This window comes from Canis lupus, chromosome 4, assembly GCF_048164855.1.
Source record: "Canis lupus baileyi chromosome 4, mCanLup2.hap1, whole genome shotgun sequence".
Taxonomy (NCBI): Eukaryota; Metazoa; Chordata; class Mammalia; order Carnivora; family Canidae; genus Canis; species Canis lupus.
In genome coordinates, this window is record NC_132841.1 from 57,278,232 (window position 1) to 57,300,390 (window position 22,159).

Here is a 22,159-nt window from a genome sequence, read left to right on the forward strand (position 1 = left end):
TCAGAGAGCCAAGAGACGACTGGTGTTCTGTTTCTCCCCATCGAAAGAACTTAACCAGTGTTTTGTCCTTTGTGTGACACATCCTCAGTTGACCTTTCTCTGAGCTGCTTTTATGTTTTAATTGCTCTGCTATTATTTTATTTCCCAGTTCAACACTTTTATTCTTCCCCCAGGTAAACTTGAGTGCGTGGCCAGGTGAAGGTTGTAATCTTTAAACTTGCCCAATAGGAACTCATTTTACAGCCCATTTTGGGCTGTGGCTTTGATGTGGCTTTTTTCTCCTACATTTCAAGTTAAGGAAGATCAAGGACTTGCAGCTAAATCACTTTAGAGATAAATGGGTTATAGAAAAATGTACTTTTGATGAAAAATATTCTCCTTATATTCTCTTATGTCATTGCTCTTCTCATTAAAGAAGGCTTTCCTAACCACTACAGCCTATCCTCTTTTATCTTTATTTTTTTTTCTTTTTGTTATTCAGAAAGTTCCCAGGATATAGTGCTTTTTTCAAAATACAGAGATTTATTGTTTGTTTTGATTAAAGATTGTATGCTCATTAAAATAAGGTTATTTCCCCAAAAGTACAAAACAGAATTTAAGTATCCCCACTTGTGTGTATTTTAAATGATGTCTTTTACATATTGTTCCAAAACCTGACTTTTCCATTTAATAATAAACATATATATTTCAATAAATATAAAATTACATTGACATTTTAATGGCTGCATAATATTCTATTCAGTGTATATGTGCATATCTACAATATATTTAATTATCACTTTCTTAGTGGCTACTTAAATGTTCCCAAGTTTTCAGTAATCTCAGGCATCCTTTATGTTCATTTTTATTTCCTTGTCTAGTAATTTCCCCACTAAATGGAATTAAAATGATGGTGTTGAAAGAAGTTTTAAGGATATTTGACAAGTTTTTGTCATAAATATTATATCAGTTTTACCTCCAGTATCATATGGAGAGTGTAGGCTCCTTTCCCCTTCATTCTAACCATGAACATTAGCAATCTTTATAGTGTTTCAACTTTCAAGAGATAGAATTTGTCCCTTATATTTCTATAAAATATACTAATTGTTTTCTCTTATTTGGGGATTACATATTGACATATAAAGATCTCTGGAAACATCTACCTATCCTATTAGATCATATATACTTAAGAAATTATTATTTACATTTAGAATCATCATCTCTATCATGGACTCTTCTCTTCATTCCTTTGTAGGACAATCCCTTTCCAGCATTACTTCCCAACCTCTCCTCCTAAATAATTTAAGAAATCATGGTGTTTTAAAACAAATTATTAACATGTGTTTTCATCTTCAACACAGCATTTTTTGATAGCCCGTTCTGTGTCAATGTTTTATTACTCCTGGAAAAAGCCTCTTTATACTCTATTGGTAAAAATACATATTGAACAAGCAAAGGCAGCCAAGGCCTAGAACTGCACCATCCAAAACAGCAACCACTAGCTACATGCATCTACTGAACATTTGAATAATAGCTAGTCTGAATTGAGATATGCTGTATGAAATACACATTGATTTTGTAGACTTAGGGAAAAAAATCTCACAAATAATTTCATATTGATTGCATTTTGATTGATAATATTGTGTATATATTGTATTAAATGTAATATGCTAATTAATTTCACCCATCTTTTCTTACTCTTGTCATGTGGATTCTAGAAAATTTAATATGAGGTTCACATTTGTGACTTAACATTATATTTCTATTGAATAATGCTGTTCCAGAGATTTTTACGACATAAATATTAAGACCATAAGAGGCCAACCTGAAGTGTCTTGTCAAATGGTCTTCAGATCAGAATTTGATCATTCTTTGGCAACAAGAAAGCAAGGAAAGCACCCAAATACCATTGTCCTACTGGATGATGTTTGCCTTGTCTTTCATCTGAGGGAGCCGTGATGAAAGGAAATAGCTTCAACTAGAATAGTTTATAGCTCCTTTGGAAAGAAGTTTAAATTGAAAAGGAAGAGATAAATTGAAACAGCTCGACTTTGAACAACTGCTCATGTCACCTCAAAGCCACGGTCACTGTGTGATCTGTCGGCTGGCTGTAGAAAAAGGGTGAATCACTGGTCTCCTCAAAACTCGGGGTATTGAAAAATCCCAAGGGCAGCAGAGAATTGATGAAAGCAGGCCTGGTCTGAGCTGCAAGGAAGGAGTTTACCTGGTCCCCTGGTTCTCCCCTCTGTGGTGGCAGAAGAAAGAATGACTATTCACACTGGGTTCTGATTATCATCTCTAGTAATCATGTTTCTTTAGTGGGAATGATGCTTCCTTCTCATTAAAATGAACAATTCCAGCACTTTGCAGTTGGCTTCCTCCTTTTGTAGAGGACGTAAAAGATTTAGAGTGATGAAATGAATGCCCCATGGCTCTAGAACAATTAATTATTCATTGAAACAGAATTCAAATTCAAGTCTTCACATTTAGGATACAAAGTTCCTTTGTATCAGTCTGCATCCTCCCATTGCAATCCTTTTAATACTAATATATCTCTTTTTTTTTTTCCCAAAAAGTTTTCAATTCTAATTTCTCCTATAATGCTTACTCTATTGACTCTGGTAAAAGCCTGTTCTGCATCAGATATTTTGAACTCAAGTTCTCTTTCTTACCTGACTAGGCTTTTCTCCTCAGTCCTTAACATTTGGAATTATATTATTATTATTTATTTTCTGTGTTAATGTATCCATTGGGAATGGCAGGGGGATAACACAAGCTCATCAAAATTAGACTGGGTCCTAATACCCATTCCCAATTTACATGTTAGAAGACAACAGTCAGATACTTGCACATCATACATCCGATCCTTACCAAATATGTGAAATATGTGGCTGTTTAAAGAGTATTTCTAAAAGAAATGAGGAAAAAAGATACTTGCGCTATCATCTTCTCTAGCAGAATTGCATTTAGGGAGAAAAAAATCCTACTAAAATGAAAGGACAAATGAAAGAGCTACTCTATTGACTATAACATAAATTAGTTTGTATAGATTCTTCCTTTCTCACATTTAGTGAATTTGTTCATTTTTCTGTCCATCTACATACCTACCGAATATGTATTGATTTTCTACTATATGCATTCTTCTTGCTATTTTAGGAGAAACATATGCATAAGACAAGGCCCTACTGTCAAGAATCTCACAGTATGGTTATCATTCTCACATTAAGAGAATCAGAATTTTGAGGGAAAATAATGAATGTTGGGCTCTGGCAAACTGACTAGGGTAGAATACAGTCTTCTGGTGAAGCTTTGGGCCACAGGGTGGCATATGACATGAGAGCCCTTGTAGGGATGACAAATAGTGGGAGAAAAGTAGAAATGATGCACAGGTATAGGATGGTAAACTTCACTTCTTCCTAACTTTGGTTATGGCAGTACCATAAAATAAGAGCTACAAATTTGGATTATACAATTCTGAGGGATTCTTCAGATCCTGTGTCATTGGACTTTAGAGAGGAAACTGTTCACCATGGTCTGTAAGTCTGGGAAAAGTTTGTCTTGGATTAGATGAGATATTTTGACAAAAATAAATGATTTTATTCTCTTCCCAATTTGCATTTTCTTTGAAACCTAGAAACATAAGGCGTAGAAGGCTCTGGATTAGGGAAACAAAGTCCCTCCATCCCTCAGTAAATAGCCATTTCCTATAACAAGTCTGATTCCTTCCCCAGATGCTTGGAATTTGCAAGTCTGGTGATTCTATTTCTAGGATTATTCATAATGGGCCTCTCTTTCCTCATTTCCTCCTCCTTTCTCCTCCTTTCTGAATATACTGCTGCTACTATGTAGCTCTAGTCTCCATCTCAAAAGAAGCTGACGCAATGGCAGGAAAATATACCGTTGCATGTTAAGGCTTAACTAAAAATTACGCTCTTCCAGAAACTCTTCAGTCCATTACTTAGAGAATTTTTAATGACACTTGGTTAGGAACAGTGAAGAATATAAAAGAAGATTAAGTGTTCATACCTTGAAGCTTCACATACTTGTTGGGTATAAACAGCTAATAAATAATTGTTTGCAGTTGGAAGTCATGAAGACTTACTTGTATGTGATTCTTAGTTAAACAGTATGACTTTGAATCAATAGCTATACTGTTCCTGGTCTGTTTCCCTGTTTCTAAATCAAGGACTTAGTTCCTTTTAGTATTGATAATCTCTTGTCTAATTAGATGATAATATAAAGTATTGAGTCCTTAAAATGAAGCGGAAGCTATGCTAATGACAGAAGTGAATTTTCTGACTTAATTCTTAAAGCAAGTCTGTGAGGTTATGTATTCTTGTTATCCTCAATTCACAGATAAGGAAATTGAAACAAGCACTGACCCAAACTCATGTAGCCAGTGAAAGGTAGACCTGGTACTTGAACTAAGGCAGTTGGGCTCTAAAGCTGAACTGTAAGCACCGATTTCTTCCTATACAATCTATTGCTTGATTGCATGCTAAAGATGTACCAAGATTTACCATACAGATAGTGATCTTGAAGTTAGAAGTTGTCTAGACTTCTCTAACTTAAGTTCTAAGATAAACCTGGGATTTGGGGGCCTATTTGTATAGTCAGGGAAGAAAAGTGCCATCCTTCAAGTTGGGTGTGCCAAGTGTGAAGGGATGAACAGGATGAGCTGGGGAGTATAAAAAGATTATTTTGGATTGCTGGAAGAGTCTTTGGATATTTGAATTGAGTAGGTGATAACACTAGCTTATAGATGACCTCAAATATCAGGCTTAGTAAATATAAATAAATTCACTGGTTCAACAGATATTGACATAAACAGCATTTCCATAGGTATGTGGCCTAATAAAGAATGAGTATTCCCTTTGGATTTGAATTGTTGCTCTGCTATTTGCTAAAGTTCTGGGCCTTGAGTAAGCCATTTATCATCTCTGACCTTTAGTTTTTCACCCATGGAATTGGAATAATGATATATATAACATACTTTTGTGAGAAATCAATGTTAAGTGTCCAAAACAATATGCTCAAATGAACAAATAATATGTTCAGTATACACTAACACTAATTATTGCCTGCATTAGAAGAGATAATATATGTAAAGTGTCTGATACAATACCTCGCACTTCATATGAACTGCATAAATATCACGTCTTTCTGCTGCTACTTCTTTCATAAGACACTGCCTCAGATTGCCAGTAATCTAGTAGAGAGAAAAATACAAGTATTCATTAAAATACAGTGTAGTTATTATGGAGATATTATACTGTATTATGGAGAAGGTACACTAATCATAGATCAAGAGATACCAAAGTCAGCCAGCAGAATGTGGATGATCAGGGAATACTTGACAGAGAGAGCCACATTTAGGAAAAAACATCTTAAAGAGCAATTAAATCAGATGAAGTTATAGTTGGAGGATATTTTGACATGAAGGTATTAGAGATCATGGAGCACTAACTGAAAATAAAATAGGAATGCACTGCTGAAATATGTGAGAGGGGAAGTGGCAGGAGTTGAGGTGGAGATGTGGACAACAACCAGATCATGCTGGACTGTGTAGGCCACGTGAAGCACTATAACAGAATACAACAGAAGAATAGCATCTGACTGACATGATCATGAAAAAGACGACTTTAGAAATGTCAAACTGCCCAAAGAAGGGAAGCTGTTTTTTGCATTTTTAAAAATTCCAATTGAAGGCATGAGTCTTCCAAATCTAGATGGCAGACTCCTGACTGCAGTAGGGAATTAATGGTAACAACCTTCATTCTGAATTCTGTTCTCTCTCAAATGGAATATGACAGTCTTTGGCTTGGATCAAAGGAGGCAGAGGTACATGGGAATAATATGTCAGATTGGTGGCAAAAATTAGAGCTTGACACGCAAAAGTATTGATTCCAACTGTCAGCAAGATACTTTCAAAAGGTCAGACTCGGGAGTCACAGAATACGCTGCTCACTTTGTTGAAAAAGAGGTTGATGTACATTAAAACTGTCTGATGAAATGAAATAAACATGGACTTTGGAGCTGTATTGACTTGGTAGATCTGCTGCATTTTTTGTATTCTTCTTCCCACTTGCTGTGTACCCTGGACAAGTTACTCCATCTCTCCAGGTTTTTTTTCTACTTGCAAACTGGGGATTAGTAATGCCTTCTTCAAAACCTATGGCAAATAAAATAAAATAATAAAATAATAAAATAAAATAAAATAAAATAAAATAAAATAAAATAAAATAAAATAAAATATATTTGAAAGTACTTAATACAGTGCCAGCCACGTGGTAGATGTTCAATAAACACATTTCCCTCTTCCACTCATTGTTGATAAAACTTTATTGAGTGCCTTGTGTTCCAGGCACTAGTTTGAACACTAGCCAGGAATAGAACAAGCTCTCCTGAAGCTTACATTCAGTGGAAAAGCAGGAAAAAAAAAGAGTAATGAGTGAACAGATTAAAAAAGGTAATTCCCGGTAGTGATGAATGCTATAAAGATAAGAACAGTGAGGTAAAGCAGGAAACCTTGGAAGGAGAGCTAATTTTGTAGGATGGTAAGGTGTGTCCTCAGAGAGAAAGTAACCCTGAAGTTGAAATATGAATTAGAAATAGAACTAATGTGCAAAGATCTGGGAATATGCTCTCCAGGCAAAGGGAACTGCACATTGAAATGTGTTGTGGTAGAAATAACCCTGGAGTGTAAGAGAAGCAGAACAAAGGCCAGGTTTCTAGAGTTTAATATGTGAGGGGGAAAAGAATGCATGACAAGGTTGGAGTGATAGTCAATAGCCTTCTGCAGACAAGGGTCCTGCTAGCAGAGCAAGACATAGCTGTGAGATGATGCACAGTTAGAAGATCAGCATCCTCCAAAGCAGCCCTCTTCCTGTGCATGGTTGCCCTCCTACATGACCCTGCCAGGTGAGCATTTAAGATTTGCTTGGACATCTGGACTAGATAATTTTGCTGTTTCCTTCAACCCAGCAGTTCTCAGAAGCAGTAGCTTAGATCTTCAATCTTTTTTAATCTCTCAGTTTGTGGCATATGTCACTTTTGAAGATATAAATTTTACAACAGAATCATAGAGCTTACAAGCTAATGGTAGAGAGAAAAGTGCATATAATAGAGGTACTATAGCAGTTAAAAAATTTCTGTGAAAGTGCAGAAGACAGGTATAATCTAAATGTGTGGTCTGGGAAGGCTTCATGGAAGAAGTTTTAAGTCAAATATTGTTGGTCTCCAAAGGTGGGTGTATGGTTTTCTTCCTTCTGTTTTTATTTTCCTATACACTTTTACCAGTATAAGTGTATTTAAATTCCCTCTAACTCATTTCTTTTTTCCTCCTTTTCTTCATAATTTTCCAAAATGATATTACTTAATTTGCCCCAATTCAGGATCAGGTATGTCCACATCTTCCATTTGACCATTCTGGTTTCTATTTCTTTTATAACCTCCTGTAAGGTAGCATGATTTTATCTGCATTAGGAAAAATCAATTCCAAACACTTTCAATAATTAAACATTGTCTGATATTTTTATATTAAAATCCAGGACCTTCTGGCCTCTTTTCTAGTTGCCATCCTGAAACTACCCACCCTAAAATGATCACCCTCATTAAAAGCAAAGACATGTGGGGAAAGTTTTCTCATGTCACAAAGCACAACCAACCTTTTCCTCTTTTTCTCCTTCACACATATTTATTATATATTTAATAGATGTAAGGCTTGGCAATAAGGAATCAAATTTTCAACATAAAGTATATTATCATGGGGCAAAATTTGGGGGAGGATGGAGCAAATGGTATAGTATGGAAAGAATAGCATGGCCATTTCTGGGTTACTTGAGAAACTTCTGAGATGGGACCTTGTACCAGAATGAGTAGAGAAGTCATTTCCCAGGAAGCAGAGCTGGAAATAAATAGGTACTAGCTCCCATATATCTAGAGAAAGTTTTTTTTTTCTTTTTAATATTTTATTCATAGAAAGTGAGAATGCATGAGGAGGGGAAGGGGCAGAAGGAGAGGTAGAGAGAGTCCTAAGCAGACTCCATGCTAAACATGGAGCCAGTCACAGGCTTGATCCCACTACCCTGAGATTAGGGCCTGAGCTGATATTAAGAGTCAGACACTCGAATGAACTTCCAGGTGCCCTGAGAAAAGTGTTTTTCTTTATTCACTTATAGACATACTGGTTGGTCCCAATTATTTGTGCTGGAGAAAGAAGCCAGGGTAATTACATACCCAGAGATAAATGAATTTTTCAGGTAGTCATTACCATAATTCTGGGTTTTAGCCTTCTATATTACTAATCTAAGTCTTACTTGTGGTTCATCCTTTCAAAACATTTGTCTCCAAAAGGAAAAAAAATAATAATATCATGGGATCTAAACAACTTTTGCAGAAGATTGCAGGTAGGTACCTTTATACCATTTGCTAGTCACTCTCTAGCTCACTCATGATGGAGAGGCATGGAGGAATTAATCTTCTGAAATACAGAAACAACAATATTTTCAGGAATGTAACATTTTTTTCTGATACTAAAAGTTCATTATATAAAAATTGGGAAAGTGAGAATAATAAAATATAAATAAATAATACAGCATTAATAACAGGACAGGTATAACTTAGGAAAAATGCACCTTATTACCTGTATTTTTCTTCTATCATATAAACCTAAGGGCACCTTGTTCCTCATAGACTTGTAAATAATGTTGGGTGTCTAATGGTCCCATGGTGAGGAGGAGCCGCGCTCTTTTCATATGGCGGGGATATATGTCCAGTGTTCATTGTGTTTGTTTCTTGGTTCTCCAGTTGGGTTCCTGTAATAGAAGCATATACAGGAGATTCTAGCTAGATTCTGGAGCCAGAATACCTGGGTTTGAGCCCTAGTTGACAATACCTGTGACCTTGGTCACAGTCATAGCACCATGGTTTCTTTATAAAGTGAAGATAATAATAGTACTATATAGTAGCTAGGTACTTTGTCCAGGGTGTTAACTAAAAGACCCCTGACACATATAGAGTGTTAATAATGCAAGCAATTACTACATGGGGATATAACCTCTAATGCCCACAGGGCATTAGCAAAGCATATAAATGAGTCAGGTATAAAAAATGAAGCTCTTTCTTTTGGTCTTTCATTTCTCCATATGATATTAAAAGTAAGAAGATAAAGAATGCTTCTGAACTATGAAGGAAAAAAGCCCAGTGCAAGCACAATAAATGTAAATGACCTTGACATACTGTCGAAGAACAACAGGAGTGATGAGGAACATGCAAGGGGGAAAAGAGGACATGGGAGACCATGCTCAGTTCCACACAATCACTCCCAGGAGAAGCTAGAAAACTAGATTAGTAAAAGGCGAAAGATTTATACGATCTGAAGAGAAACCAGAGTATGGTGGCGCAGCAGTTTGGCGCCTGCCTTTGGCCCAGGGCGCGATCCTGGAGACCTGGGATCGAATCCCACGTTGGGCTCCCGGTGCATGGAGCCTGCTTCTCCCTCTGCCTGTGTCTCTGCCTCATTCCCTCTCTCTCTCTCTGTGACTATCACAAATAAATTTAAAAAAAAAATTAAAGAAAAAAAAAGAAAGAAAACCAGATTAGTATGTGAAATTTCCTAAGATTTAAATGCTGGCCTCTAAGGCAAACTGTTTTTTGAAAATTTTATGTGATTTAAGTAGTGTATGCTTTTGGGCTAATTTTGGTCCGGAAGTTGCCAACTTGAGACTCTTGAAATCTCCACTAAATGGTAGATTCTGAATTCTAGCCCAGGAGACGTGGCTCTGGCTCTGGAATTCCTTCTATGACAACTGGCTATAATGTCATAGTTTGTTGACCTCTCTAACTGTCTTGGGTTGAAGAGACCAAAAGATGTGCCTTTCGCCCCTATTTCACCCATTTTAAAGATCATTTGGAGGCTGTAGGAAGGAATAGTCAATCAGAGAAAATAGCACCTGTTCCTTGTTCCTGTGCCTTGCCTGCCTAACAATTGCTTTGCCTTAGTTTGGAATTCCAGCCTCTCCCTAATTGCTGTCTACTGACTGATAATGGAGACCCTCCAAGTCTTCCATCTGACTTTTGAAATGTCTTCTTGCCACTCATTCTGTTTAATTGCTCCCTCCTGTGGAAACACTGGGCTGTTCTGGATGCTCATTAGAGTGGGGAATAACAGGTCTTTGGGTTTTTTCCTGGCTCTTACTTGCTAAGGAAGGAGATGATAAATGTTTGGTGCTTTGGGGACTGCTTTCTGAACCACCCTGGGCAACAATTGCTTATTCAGGCCTAAGGAAAAGAGGCAAGCACTCAAGGAATAGCTTTTTAATAAAGCAGTTTATGATCAGGGAAGGCAAGAGAGGGAAGCAAACTCTCCTTGACCTCTTGGGAATGTCCTTTCACGATGACGAAGAGCTGAGAGAAAGGAGGAGTAGCAAGAAACCAGAGCACAACATTTAGAATCAGCCAAAGGGCTGCCTCTAAGCAGTCAGGTTGACTATAACCGCTATACTATAGTAGCTGGTCAAATAGAATGAAATAGGGAAGTTTTGACAACACTTTTGCTCTTCAAATCTCAGGCTCTCTCTTTTTCACACAATTCTAATTGGACTTGTAGAGATAAATCTTACGTAGTCATCCTCATCCTCTCTAATGAGGCTCTGTTCTGTTTTCCTTCCTGCTTTATCTTGTAGTGCTACTCTATATGTACACTTGATTCTTCTCGTTTGCCCTCCAGTTCCTTTAGTCTTTACCTGTGCCTTTCCTATCTGGAATACCCATCTCTTATCTCAACCTGCGCAAATCCTGGGCTCACTTTAAATTTGGTCTCTACCAGGAAGGCTTTCTGGATTTTCACAGTGAGTTGGGATCTGCAAGCCTCTAGAAGAAAAGGAGATCCTTTTTTCTACCTCCCCCATTCTTCCATCCTATGCCCAATCGTCAGGAAAAAATACATACTAAATTGGCCAAATTCTAGGTTTATTTATTGGACAAGTTTTGCTAAGATTGGAATCATTTTACTTCCAAAGGCATGTGTCTAGATGCACCTCTCTCTTTACATTGTCTTTTATTCTTCAGCAAGAGGAGTGGAATTAGGATCTGTTCTCCTGGAAATAAGGCAAATGGTTTTCCAGGATCCCTTCTCAGTGTGGAGTCTGCTTGAGATTCTCTCTCTTCCTCTGCCCTTCCCACCTGCTCTCATGCATACTCTCTCTCCCCCAAAAAAATAATGTTTTATTTCTACTCTGTATTTTAGTTCCCTCATCTGCATTATGGATGGTCATAGTGCTGGGATACTGCTAAGATTTTCTGGGAAATTAATTAAGATAATATCTCCAAAATATTGACAGCAGGGCCTAGAACATAGTAAGCAAACATTCAGCAAATGTTAATTATCTTTATCATCATTTACATCATCACTGCCATCATTTGTACCCCCAAGCATATCACTCCTAATTCCATCACAGTCCTTAGCCGTTTGCCTTGTCAGAGTACAGTTTGCATGTATACATTATTCCCTCCATGTTTTCAGCTCTGCCTCAAGGCTTAGTCACAAAAGGAGTCTGAAGTTTATTATAAGAGTTTATCATAAGAAGAGCAACAAAAGAATAGCCTGTTGATGAAAGTGTGTCATGAAAATTTTTATCACAAATTCTAGAGCTGGAATGATTCTGAGAGATTATCAGGTTCAAATTCTTTTCATCGATGAGGAAACTAAATCCCATAATGGAGAAGAAACCTCTGAGTCTCACAATCTGCAGAAAAATGAATAAGCCGTGCAGCTCAGTTGTTAGGGCACATCACCAGGGCCCTATTACTCTGCAGTGCATTCCTAGAGGGCATGCAAATACTTTAATCCTCCAGAGTCTCACAGGATGATTTAAAAATTAGAGGTGGTAGTTACTTTTGCATCCAAGATAAGAAGCAGTGTGTTCATCTAAATGTCTCTCCAAATGGCTGTATTTCCAATTTAATAGGCACATCTCTCTTGTGTTAATTACAGACCAAGTTCCTGTTTTAAAGGATACCTCATAAGGTTTTATAAATAAGTTTAGAAGCCAGTGCTGTATGTCTCCCTGCTGGGTAATTAGTTTGACCTGTTTATGATGAGAACTACCAGCAGGATTAACATAATGATGTATATAATATAACAAGTGTAGCAACAGATCATAATGATCATTCTGCAATTCTCCCAGTCTACGTTCTGACTTACATTCTTTATTGGCTGGTTAGCTATGAGTCTTCTCACAGCACTCCCCCCATCATAAAACCAAGTGATTTGGCCAGTTACTAAACATTTTTTTAAAGATTTAAAGTATACAACTAATTGGAAACTGAAAGGATGACCTTAAATGGTTTTTCCATCATTCATTAAACACCAACAATGTTCTTGTAAGGTTCATCGGCTCTTTGCAAGTGCCCAATAACCAATGGCAATGTCTTTGCAATTTCTAGATGATTATTTGCTGATTGTGACTTATCTCACAATCAATAATTAAAACACCACTGAAAGTCCATTCAGAAATCAATTGACATTAGGCTAGTATGGAACATCTCACCAAGAGTCATGAAGTACAGAAAGCACTTAAGCAAAGAAAATGTTAAACGCTGATAAAGAATCTCATAATAAGCCAAATTTTAGTCCTTGATAAAATCATCCTCCTTGTATTCAGCAGTCTATGCAACCATCAGAAGACAGATTGTGCACTTAACTATGTATAAACATCATGCTAGTCTTATTATATGAGAAGTAATCCTATTTCCCAAGGTGTTTATTATATAGTGGGAGGCATGTCCTAAAATAATACTCCTATAAGATAAAAAGTGAAAAGAGCTTCTTGAAGTATATACAAAATGCACTTATATCTAGAGATAGGAGATAAATACAGGATAAGGGTTAGGAACACAGGCTTTGGAAGCAGATTAGGAATCAAATCCTTCCTAGGCCAGATATCAGTCTGGCATTAATAAATTGTTTAACTTATCAGAACATCAGTGTCTTTACTGGAAAATAACAAATTGGCATTACGGAGGACATGATCCAAGTGTCTGGTGCTTCACATGCTGAAAGGCTTAGGGAGGTGATATTTATACTGGTACTTAAAGAATAAGAAAATTCGGATGTGCCAATATGAGTGGGGTATAAGTATAATTAGAAGAAACTAGGCAGACACCAGTTCAGGCAACCACAGCACTGTAAAGAGAAGAAAGTTAGAAATACAGGATTTGTCAAGGTGAGTTTTAAAAATAAAACTAAAAAAAAAAAAATCAGGACCAGATAATAGAGTGGTATATGGAGACATTCCGTATAATAGAGCAATTTTCATACCCCTGTTTGAAGAGGGCCCACAAATATCCTAGTCTTGTCATGGTTAAGAATGTGAGCCCAATTGACAGCCTGCATTTTCCACTGTGGCTTTACTGTTCAACAACAATGGATGATCTCAGGAGCTTAGCTTAACTTCTCTGTGCTTCAATGGCCTTATCCATAAAATGCAGTGAATACCACTGCAGTGAGTTTCAAACATGGAAAATACTTTCTATGTTTATTCTTCTTATTGCCTTTTTGATAATGAACCTATTGAGTAGGATGGAGAAAAATCTTTTCTAGCCATCACTGAATGATTTGTAGCCCCTTTGTCAATACCTCTGGGTCAAGCAAGTGGAAACTCAAAGCCAGCCCAAGGTGGGCAGTCCGATAAACATTATTTGCACATGAATCTAGGTGAGGGCAAATCAGTGTAAGCCATTCTTCTTTGCTTACCCTCCTGGAGTTGGGATGACCATTGTCCTGGATGAGCAGATTCAGGATGGGTATGAACGGGAAGACAACCCATTCAACCCAGTCTCGTCCTGACTCCAAAACTCCTCAAATCTTGTATTTAAAGTGGTTTCATACGATCAATAATCCAAGCTTCAGAGAAAGGGAAATGAAAACTCTCTGGAGGAATGTTTCCTCATTTTAGATCCTAAGAAACACCCCCAAAATAATTTTAAAAGCCAACAACCAGCCCACAGCCCCAGATAAACAAATGCCCCCAAACAACAAGCAGCTGAGAGTAGAAGCCTGCAAAAATGATAGCTGTAGAGACTGAGTCCCCATGACTTCATAAAATTATCAAATACAGATTACAAAACAAGTAGGCTTGTTATATTTATTTTTTTTTAAAAAAAGACAAGCTTGAGAAAGTCTAAAAAGGAGAAGAAAATTTAGTGCTAGTGCAGGTTTTTAAAAATTAAATAAAATAGAAGCTACACCTGACATTTAAAATCCAGGGGGTGGGATTGGCCGCTGATTAGATGCAGTTGAAAAGAGAATTAATGAGAGGTAGATGAGAAGAAATTTTCCAGGATGCAGCAGAGAGAGACAAAATGATAGGATAACCAATTGTCAAGAGCTGGAGAGCAGCTGGACTTGGAGGAAGGGAGGAAATGGGGCCGGGACAATATTTGAAAAAGTAATGGCTTGAAAAAAAATGTATGCAGGCCATTGAAAACATCAAATGATAGGTTTATGAATCACAGTGAATCTAAAGCTAGTGGTTTTTTGCTAGTGTTTTTTTTTTTTTAAAGAAAACAGATGCATATCTAGACATGCCATAATAAAATTGCAAAAATAAAAATGTCTTAAAACCAACCAGGAAAAAATGACAGCTTGACCTCCACCATCCTTCCACCTTCTACCAAATAGTGGTTGTTGATTTTTCTGCTCTCCTTTCTCTCTGATCCTCTTGCTGCTTCTCCCCAGCTTCTTACTATAAACATGTCAGCCACCCATAAAGGAAAGCCCCCCGCCCATGTATTCTGGGAACTGGCTCATCTAAGGTACTCACTGTGATCTGGTTGTGCTTTATGCATTTCCTGCCCTGCTGAAGTGGGTACTTTCCTTCTTTCCAAAATTCCCTTATCACCCTAAACAAACAAACAAAAAACATGGCCTAAGTAACAGGGGCTCTGTAATTCACTAAAAGGGGCTTTTACATCTAGCTCCTCAAAATAAAATTTCTAGCAGAGCAATTTGGTATCCTAGAAAAACCATAGGTTTTTGTGTTCAAATTCCTCATCTGCCACTCACTAGCTGTACAAAGATGGGCAAGTCCCTTAACCTTTCTGCATCCTGACTTCCTCATTATTTTTTTTTTCTGACTTCCTCATTATTAAGTGGAAATGACAATAGTACCTACAAAATAATCTCTAGTAATATTAAGCAGGGTGATGCATGTAGAATATCTTGCCCAGTGTTCAGCTCGGTCCACAATATGTTTTCTGAGTAAGTGAAATGAATTCTAGCTATGACTTAATATTGAGGTCAGTTCAGAAGCATGCAGGATTAGCAACAGAGATTATCAAATGCATTGAAAATTTTAACCCTCCTCGTTAACATTCAATAGTTTTAATGTATAAGAACAGTTCCAAGTGGTGTTGACAGATCGGAATTGATGGGAGTAATGTTGATAATAGAGACTGACCCACATGTATGTTTCTACTATTCTTTGGCAGGTCTCCTGCATACACTGTGCAAGTGATGACTACCCACGTGTAGGGGTTATGGAGTGGGTGATCAGTTCCAACCCTACGTCTCAGGGAAAGGGCATGTTTTCTTATATGCTCAGCGGTACCTGCAGTTCTGTACTTGAATCTATTTACCTGACAGTGCTCAAGCCAACTGGAGGTGAGCAAAATAGTAAGTGATGGATTTGGTGATGCACTGATCAATAAGACTGAGTTTAGGGAAAGAAGGATGATGGAATAGTGACCAGTGAGATGATAGCTCAAGTCCTTCCACAACTTTAACAGGTAGAAATTAAAACAACTGGTACCACTGCTACGTAACACTCTGGTCTGAAAAGGCCATAGGAAACATTTGGTCCAGGCTCCTCTGTATAAAATCCCAGAGGAGAAAAAGTGCCACTTCCCCAGTTGAAGGAGCAAACCAGGCTTCCAGGAGAACTAGTTCTCCTGAAGGGCTGAGTACATGCTGGGGTGGGTGGGGCAAAGGCTGTTTCCGGGACAGACCTTGTTTGAAGCTTTTGCTTCTGTTTGCAGGAACAAGTAAATTCGCTTTGCTGATGTTTCAAGCGGATTAGAGACACATTGTGTAGTTCTAGTTTTGAAACTAAGAACAGACTCTTCCTCTGAGTGGGCCTTCACATGGAATACAATATTCTCCAAATGACAATAATATAAAAAAAATTAAACCTTATGACAATTTCTGCCAGTTCCAGACCTGGTAGGAAGAAGGAGAGGGCCCTGAGCTCAGGCGAGGATGAGGGTCATGTTGTTACCACTCCAAGCAGAGTGGTTTGTACAGGAAGAGAAGGCATCATTCCCCTGAAACACAGGTCCACTGAGGCACTGGGGCACCTGGACCAGTTGCGGCAAAGCGAGCAGTTCTACCCACAAGTTCCACTTAGTGCTCTAGCAGAGACTGAAGTATGTATCTTGCTTTACCAGGGTGTTGGAGGGCTAAAAACTCTCTCACAGGACTGAAAGTTGTACTTATAACTCTTATCAAGAGAAGCCAGGCACTTTAGATTTTACAGTACAAGTACCCTGCAATTCTCTGAAAGCATTAAACACCAAAACACTTTTAAGTATAAATGGCATTTGTACTTATATTCAAACTCTCATATACACCATCTTGCTTATAATTCAAGAACCCGAGGACCAGTGAGCTGGCCTAAAATAGGAACCTCCTCATAAGGAAGCATTGATTTGGAACATCCAGGTCCCTTACATGAGAGAATTTTTCCCATTTTCCTACTAGTTAAGCAAAAAGGGAGAATTAGAACAATGACATTTGCTGAACAGTTACAATGTGCCAAGTGCTGTGCCAAATACTTACATAAATTATCTGTGATGCTCAGACCATCTATTTGAGGAAGAACTATCACCCTAATTTCCCAGAGAAGTTAAGGAACTTACCCTAGTTTAATAGTTAATAGTTGGGGCAGCCCAGGTGGCTTAGCAGTTTAGCGCCACCTTCAGCCCAAGGTGTGATCCTGGAGACTCAGGATGGAGTCCCACCTTAGGCTCCCTGCTTGGCACCTGCTTCTCTCTCTCTCTCATGAGTAAATAAATAAAATACTTTTTTAAAAAGTTAGTAGTTCATGGAACTGAGAATAAGCAGAGGTTTTTCAAAAATGTTTATATTTCTTTCCACTATATCTGTTTTCAATAAGCAGTTATCAAGGTGTTAATGTTGATGATGTTATACCATTAAGATAAAAAAGGTAACATTTATCTAGAGAAATACAGTCTTCCCATGAGAAGAAAATGAAACTAGTCACAGGTGATGGTTATTTAAATTCTTATATCATTTTTCATTTTTAAAATATATTAGGTGTTAGCATCTTATTTCTCTGTTTAAGAAGCATCTCAGCATAATGCACTGAACTGACTTGTGCACTTAGGGATTCAAACTGACTGTTTCTAAGTTCGTGTGAATTTTCATCTTTTCTTCATTAGTATATTGAGACATTTCAGCAGTCAGACAAAATTCAAATACTACAGCTATATTTCCGTGTGCATTTGTTGCATAATTGCTGGCTAATGAGCTTTATGAGAATAAAGAAAATGAAAAAAATGAAAGCAACTCTATTTGTCTCTTTTTGGACAGCTAATGCATTTAAGAACGTGTTTTCTTAGAGAAAATGTTTGGTTCTGTGCGTTTATTTTTATTTTTATTTCCATTGTCATTATTATTCAAAACACCTCCTGCTTCCCTACAAGAAGATAAAAGTGTTTCATGTTTTAAAAGTGCCTAGTAATATCCCTAGGGAACAGCAAGGTATAATTATTCCCATTTTTCAGATAAAGAACCACATAGTTGTACATGAGTTTTCCTCGGTCACATGGCAATTTCATAGAAATTGGAGAACCCAGGGGGGCTCCTGTGTTCCACTACTGTATTCTGGGGTTGTGGGAAATCCACGGCTCATCCCTGGATGCCTTCTTTTAGTAACGACCAGGGATGGATATATGTAATATATCCCATTCCTAGGTCCCACACCTGGGTTAAATTAGACCAGGGGAAACACAGAATAATAGATTATCCCAGAAGTTAAAATAGGCATATTTTTTCAATCTCCTTCCATCCCCCAACCAAAACACAACAGGCTTTTTAGGAATGAGGCTCTAGAATCTAGATTTCTACAAAAGCACTTAGGATGGCTCTGATACTCAGCAAGGAAAGTTTGGGAAGTATTAAGTTGTTTCTAGTTTATCTGACCATTGAAGACCCTCTTTAGTATCTCCCATTTCAGAATCACTGTGGAAGCAATGTAGCTTGGTTTGAATGCTAGTTTTGCCCCTTGCTAATTGGGTGACCTTAAATAAATTATTTAATGTCTCTGAATTCTGTTTGAATTGACAATAGATTAAAAAGGTGAATAATATAAAGGTAAAATACCTTAAAACAAAACCAAACAAAAACTGTTTGAACAGAATAAGAATTCAATTAATAGTTTCTGCTAGTAGAAATGGTAATGGGGGTGACAGAATATTGGCCTTCTGGTAGTCCATGCCCTTGGTTCCTATTTATAAGAAATTTCTAATATTAAGAGAACTCCTCTTACTTCAATTTCCAACTGTCAGTGTTAGGCATGACCATCTTAATGATAGACTGCTTTGACGTCTTCTTCCATGTGAAAGGACTGTTCAAGTATTTTCTAATGTCTCTTATCTCTGCAACCCAATTCTTCTTTTCTCTAGAATTGTTATCGGACTCTTTAAAGCTTTTCCTCAAAGTTGCCCATAAGAAATGACTCTGTTCCAGGGTCTGTATCTAACTGTAGAGGGATAGGGGTTTTTAGGTGTTCTCTCCATTAATGAATTCCTCTTGCCCATGGGTGACCAGTGTTCCCATAAAACAAGAGCTGAAGACATCATGTCTACTACATGAATGCTTCTCACATATTTGAATCACCTGGGGATATGGTTAGAACAAAGATTCTGAGGCAGGAGGTCTGGGATGAGGCCCCATATCCTTACAAGCATTTCTTACAAGCTCCCAGGTGATACACTGCTACATGGGCTACACCTTGAGGAATGAGGCACTATATCACTATATGTCCTTCATACCTAGATTTATATGATAAATTCTTGCTTCAGTTTAATCCTACAGAAAATAAAATAGTCTCTGTAGATGGATTTATATAATTTCTACTGTCAGAAAATGACAATTCTACAACTCACTGTGCTTTCCTTTTGGCCTTAGCTGTCAAAAAAAATACTGCCTGCCTATTATCTTCTCAGTGTTGGTTCCGGCAAAAATGTATGGTACCAGATTCTTTTAGATGGGCTTTTTCTCTGTTAATGCCCTCTTGAAAGTTTTCGTATTACTTCATGTTTAAATCTCTTTAACAATAAGTCTTCCCATCATTCAGGATTAATAGTAGCAACCTTTGTCTGATGAGGGACTTGCATATGAGCTAATTTTGGCTTCTACAACTGGCTGTTCTCCTGGCCACTTGTGCCTTGTTACCATGAAAAGACAAGCTAACAGATTGGAACTGATGTCACAAATTGAAAAAAATAACCCCCTTCAACATCCTATGGTATTAGTTGGGATAAATGTCACTCTACAAGGAGGACAGTGGTATGGAAGCTTCATTTTAGTCCGGGCATTTGGGTAGGGAAGGACAATTTGGAGGTATTTTTGTATTATCTGTTTATTTGTTTATGTTAAATAGGCTCCATGCCCTGCGTGGAGCCCAACATGGGGCTTGAACTCATACCACTGAGAATGAGATCTGAGCTGAAATCAAGAATTAGACACAACCAACTGAGCCACCCAGGAGCCCTTTCCTTGTTTATTTTTAAAATATGATAAGATGAGTTTAAAACATATAGGAAATTATAAACTATAGAAAAAATTGAAGTGTCAACAATTCCATGTGCCAATCAGTTAGAGACATATACTATTGATGGTTTTTTTCCTTCCAGAACCTTATACTTTAATTTCTGTATATATATGTGTGTGTAATCTACAAAACAGACACAATAATTTATTACTGGGTAGACTATATAAAATTGCCGTTTTTCTAGACCAAAACTGTTGAATGTTACCAGTTTTGTTTTGTTTTGTAATTCAAACTGTGTGTGTGTGTGTGTGTGTGTGTGTGTGTGTGTATTTGTTTGTTTATAACCTGGTTTTAAGGTTAAAGTCTGCTATAAACACTACTCTGTTTACAGATGTCTGGGTGGCTCAGTTGGTTAAGCATCTGCCTTCATGATCCCAGGGTCCTGGGGTCCAGTTCTTCATTGGACTCCCTGATCAGTGGGGAGTCGGCTTCTCCCTCTGCCTCTCCCCCTCTTCATGCGCACACACACTCCCTCTGTCTCTCAAATATATAAATAAAATATTTTTAAAAATTACCCTGTTTTATCTTCAGTAACATAACTAAGGATGATAATATTAATGCCCTGGTATATATTTTACCAATCTTCTGCTGAGCATTTAGTTTGTTTCAACTTCTTCATTATTTTAAGTGTAATGCTCAGTAAATGTCCTTATGAAGAACATAAGATATTTGTATATACCCACAATAATTTTCTCAGGGAAAAAACCCACAATTGAATTAATGGGTTGAAGATTACACATATTTTAAATGCTTTTGATGCAATTTAAAATGCCAACATCTGTGTCAGTTCAGTTGATATATTTTATAATTCCTTCTAGTTTGATAGATGAAAAATGGTTATTTTATTATTTGCTCTACATTGTTAGGTGATGACTTGTGTTCCATTAGTATTTTTGTTTTATCTTTTATAGATTGCCTACAATGTATCTTTTGTGTATTTTACTGGTTTGGCCATTTTTTATTTTCAAGTTATAAATTTCTTTTATATTTATGATGTTGCCTGTTCCTGTCCCAGATGCTGCAAACATTCCACCTTTTAATATTCTTCAAGGCAGATTAAAAGAATTGTTCAGGGATCCCTGGGTGGCGCAGCGGTTTGGCGCCTGCCTTTGACCCAGGGCGCGATCCTGGAGACCCGGGATCGAATCCCACGTCGGGCTCCCAGTGCATGGAGCCTGCTTCTCCCTCTGCCTGTGTCTCTGCCTCTCTCTCTCTCTCTCTGTGACTATCATTAATAAAAAATAAAAAAATAAATCTTTAAAAGAATTGTTCAATATCATATTCCTATAGAGACTATATTTTTCAAATATAGTTATAGCCTATCTTTATAGATATAGCCTATTGTTTCAAATATAGTTTCTATATTTTATGCTTAGAAATTCCTTACACCCTCAAATCATTGAAAATATTTTCTAGAGTTTTTTTTTTCTACTTCCTTTTTTTAAGATTTATTTATTTATTTTTAGAGAGTACACATGCATAAGTGGGGGATGGACAGGGAGGGAAAGAAAGAATCTTAAACAAAATCTTAATCTTACACCCACTGAGTGTGGAGCTTGATATAGGGCTCAATGCCACGACCCTGCGATCATGATGTGAGCCAAAACCAAGACTCAATGCTTAATGGACTATGCCTCCCAGGTGCCTCTCTAGTTCCTTTTAACTATTCAGTTAGTCCAAGATTTTTTTAAGAGATTATTTGTGACAAAGACCCAGCTTCCTTTTCTCTGAGCACAACTTATTGAATAATGCATCCTGTAATTGCTGATCTAAAATGATACATTTATCTTAAACTAAATTCTGGGATGTACATGTGTCTGTTTCTGGAATTTCACTTCTGTGTCATTCATCTGACTGCAGCTGTTACTGGGATTGTAATAATGAAACTATTAGACAAATTTTGGATGGCTGACAATAGTCACCCACTATTCTTTATCTTTTTCTCTGGTTGTTCTTTCTCATTTATTCTTTTTATAATCATTTGTTCACTTGTGAGGAAAACAATTCCATTGAGATTCAATGAGTATCAACTTTTAAAATTTACAGAAAATCAAAAATATTTGAAATTTTGAACTTTGTTACTCAAAAACATGGTAACCCTTTTTACTCCTATGAGGTATTTTATGTCCGTAGTTAAAGGTATATTTTAAGTAGGTCCTACATATTACTAATTAAGTTTACTTCAATATATTTTCTATATTTACTTATTATATGAAAAGTTTTTTTAAAAGACACATTTGCTGAAAAAAATAACATTTATTAGTGACTTTTAAAGGATCCTAGGTAAATTACCATTGTCTTTTCTTAAGAAGTCATCTTATTAA

The 22,159-nt window shown here is 37.1% G+C and overlaps 1 long non-coding RNA gene across 1 annotated transcript in view; it reads right to left on the minus strand.

The window, feature by feature from the left end:
* Positions 1–434: 434 nt before the first annotated feature.
* LOC140631591 (uncharacterized) overlaps positions 435–22,159 on the minus strand; it is a 30,943-nt gene continuing 9,218 nt past the window's right edge. The window contains exons 6-11 of the long non-coding RNA XR_012029128.1: positions 14,805–14,883; positions 13,736–13,885; positions 8,396–8,795; positions 5,948–6,151; positions 5,105–5,188; positions 435–2,360 (exon numbers count right to left, since the gene is read on the minus strand). This is a non-coding gene — a long non-coding RNA (uncharacterized lncRNA). The remainder of the gene's footprint in view (positions 2,361–5,104; positions 5,189–5,947; positions 6,152–8,395; positions 8,796–13,735; positions 13,886–14,804; positions 14,884–22,159) is intronic.